This window comes from Ranitomeya variabilis, chromosome 4 (assembly GCF_051348905.1).
Source record: "Ranitomeya variabilis isolate aRanVar5 chromosome 4, aRanVar5.hap1, whole genome shotgun sequence".
In the NCBI taxonomy this organism is placed as follows: domain Eukaryota; kingdom Metazoa; phylum Chordata; class Amphibia; order Anura; family Dendrobatidae; genus Ranitomeya; species Ranitomeya variabilis.
This window is the reverse complement of record NC_135235.1, coordinates 132396871-132400717: the sequence shown is the minus strand read 5'-3', so window position 1 is coordinate 132400717 and position 3847 is coordinate 132396871.

Sequence of the window (3847 nt, the reverse complement as noted above, 5' to 3'; positions counted from 1 at the left end):
GCGCGTATTTTGAAAAGCGCGCGTGTCCAGCCTCCAGTGACGTCCCGGCAACATGGCCGCCATTAACCAATCACAAGCCGGGACGTCACGGGAGGCTGGACATGCGCGTATTTTGAAAAGCGCGCGTGTCCAGCCTCCCGTGACGTCACGGCTTGTGATTGGTTAATGGCGGCCATGTTGCCGGGACGCGGACCAATCACAGCAAGCCGTGACGTAATTTCGTCACGGCTTGCTGTGATTGGTCCGCGTCCCGGCAACATGGCGCCGTGACCAATCATAAGCCGGGACGTCACTGGAGGCTGGACACGCGCGCTTTTCAAAATACGCGCATGTCCAGCCTCCCGTGACGTCACGGCTTGTGATTGGTTAATGGCGGCCATGTTGCCGGGACTCGGACCAATCACAGCAAGCCGTGACGTAATTTCGTCACGGCTTGCTGTGATTGGTCCGCGTCCCGGCAACATGGCCGCCCTGACCAATCACAAGCCGGGACCTCACGTAACCAAGTAAAAGCGCGAATTTTAAACAAACAACGCTGCCGGTTCCCTCGCTGAGGTCCCGGCTGTGTCGGACAGGTGAGTATAGCGATATTTTTTATTTTAATTCTTTCTTTTACACATTAATATGGTTCCCAGGGCCTGAAGGAGAGTTTCCTCTCCTTCAGACCCTGGGAACCATCAGGAATACCGTCCGATACCTGAGTCCCATTGACTTGTATTGGTATCGGGTATCGGTATCGGATTGGATCCGATACTTTGCCGGTATCGGCCGATACTTTCCGATACCGATACTTTCAAGTATCGGACGGTATCGCTCAACACTAGCAGTGAGCTATTCCTCTGCTAGTTATGACAATTGTGTGGAAGCTTTTTTGTTTAATTCTTTATTTTACACAGGAGGAACACAGCTTGCTGCTGAATACAACTCTCATCATTGTCGCCTGGTCGCTCTCATCTCAGCTTTACCATGCGACAATGATGATAGCTGCCCTCACCTAAGAAAAGTTCGAACTGTACCACTTGTTTCTAGGTGCCGTAGTGTGTCACGTTGATGACACATGGATGTCATTCGTGTGTTATCAGCGTGCATGTGTGCAGCATGCATTTTCTCTGTGCTGTGCAAAAGAAACTGACATGGCTGCAGGCCATGTGTCCGTGTAAAAAACTTGACATGTATTCACCACCATTGAAAACAATGGGTGTACATCTGTCCATATTTGCAACTTTAAAAAAAGGACCTCATACAGACACAAAAATAAGACGTGGGAACAAGGCCTTAGGCTACGTTCACATTTGAGTTGTGCGCCGCAGCGTCGGCGCTGCAGCGCACAACGCAAACAAAAACGCAGCAAAACGCATGCACAACGCTGCGTTTTGCACCGCATGCGTCCTTTTTTTAATTGATTTTGGACGCAGCAAAAATGCAACTTGCTGCGTCCTCTGCGCCCGGACGCGGGCGCTGCAGCGACGCATGCGGCGCAAAACGCAAGTGCGATGCATGTCCATGCGTCCCCATGTTAAATATAGGGGCGCATGACGCATGCGGCGCCGCTGCGGCGCCCGCCGCTGCAGCGCCCGCTGCTAATGTGAACGTAGCCTTAGACAGCGATAGCAATTGAATTGGCTGTCTGCTGTCATAGTCCATCCATGGTAAGGAATGAATTGTGTGTTCTGACACATAAAAGTGAACCTTTCACCAGGTTTTTCCAATATAAAGTGTGGCCACCACCCTTAAGGATTTCTTTACAGCATTTGAGTATGCTGTATTTGTGTCACCATCACCAACCCACTTCTGCAAAACACAAAAGGTCTTTTTATTACACTCTCAGACTGTGTGGCCTGGTCGTAAGTCCGCAAGGACAGGGTCCTCTCTCCTTTGTACCAGTCTATCATTGTAAATTTTTTTTACTGTAAACTCTGTACATAACCCCTTTCTCATGTACAGCACCATGATATTAATGGTGCTATATAAATAAATAATAATAATAATCTCTGGTTTTGATCCAATGCATCTTCCCTTCCGACAATCACCATCCTCCTTCGCTGCTTCGTGTGAATGACATGTCCTATGTCAGCCACATAGTGTCCCCCAGTCGCGCTCCTGTGCAGGTGCACTTCGATCTGCCCTGCCGTGGGCAGTGCAAAGTACTGTAGTGTGCATGTTCTGGCAATGGACAACAAGTTCCGATGACCCGAATATAACGCTGGCACGTGCACACTAGAGTACTTTGCTCTACCCTCTGGAGGGAAGAGAGAAGTGTGCCTGTGCAGGAGCGCGCGCACGCGTGTGTGTGTGTGTGTGTGTATGACCTAGGAGGTGTCATGCACATAAATCAGGGAAGGAGCACAGCGCTTGTAAAAAGAGAGGAGGCACCGGATCAAGACTAGAGATGCCCAACAGACCAGTCCGGGCCATCTGTAGGTATAAAAAAAACACATTTTTGTGTTATGCAGAGTGGATTAGGTACACACATACAGCATTCTACAATGCTATAAAAGAAGCGTTAAAGGTGGTGGCCATACTTTATGACTGAAAAATCCGGTGTCAAGTTTCCTTTAATTGGAGCTCCAGCATTATATTCAACTGTATTCTACACTGTCTCTTCATCAGTACTATTCTTGGCATCCCTCCTGTCCTAACCCTTTTAATCAATAAGCTGTTCTCATTAGCTGGATTCCCAATTTGGATCACTTCATTCTCAGTATATTCTTGGTACAGTTGCAAGATAAATCCCCAAAAGTTTAATAATTTTCCGGATCTTCAACCTGACTAATGTAGCACTGATGATCATGCCTTGTTCCAGTTCAAACAAATTGCTTGATTTTCCTTTATAAATGTACATTTACACCGAAATTGATCCATTGACCACTTGCTCACTTGATTTTATGGTGCATTCCAGGGTCCCATATACTTTTCATACAGATTTTTGCTGGATAAAATCATTAAAGAAATAAATCCTTGGTTTGACTTGTGGACTATGAGTAGCGAAGCAAATTCTCCCTGATAACTTGTATAACTTCATTAATATTCAACACTGATAATTCCGCATTTGACATTAAGAATACATGACCATTTACTTCAGAAAGGGTAACAATTGAACAGTACAGACCCAGAGTTAAGATAAATAAGAAAAGACATATCTGTCAGCACTTAACCTCCATCAGGGGGTAACATGTCAATCGGCTTACATGTTATTCTAGACATTAAGTGATTGTGACCCATCTGCTCACCCTTGAGATTTATAGGCACGATGGGAGCTACTTGAGATGGAGGAAAAGAAGTTCCACACATGCAAACAAAAGTTAGGTACATCACATTCACAGTCATTTGTTACCAAGCAAAAGTTCATGAAAACTGAACTTTTAAAGTGTCAAAAACATCACTGATAAAGCTGGAGTATATGCCAGATGCTCCAACACAAGTCACTCATAATCTAAACATCATCATGGCAGCATTTGCTATCTGTAGTCAGGGTAAGTTCTAGACTAATTGACTCTCCTCATTAGTCCGGATTCCTCATCTAAAACCTTAAGACGAACAATGACTGGATTCAGTGACTTGTTCCAGCAGCTGAAATGAAAGTGATATCTGGATTTTACTTACTGCTCATTTGTTCCTCTTTTAATCAAGCTTCCTTAATGGATAATAGCCCAGTTAATTTTTACATGTCTTTACTATAGGGTTAAAGTTACTGGTTTCCCGACCACTGATAACCGGATGAACTCTATGTTCAAAGCCAAACAAAATGTAACTTTTATTTGATGTAATCCAGCACACTTCATGGATGTAACACAAGAGAGGCATACACCGAGTCTATTTCGCTGTTTATTTGAGAAAATGACCTTGT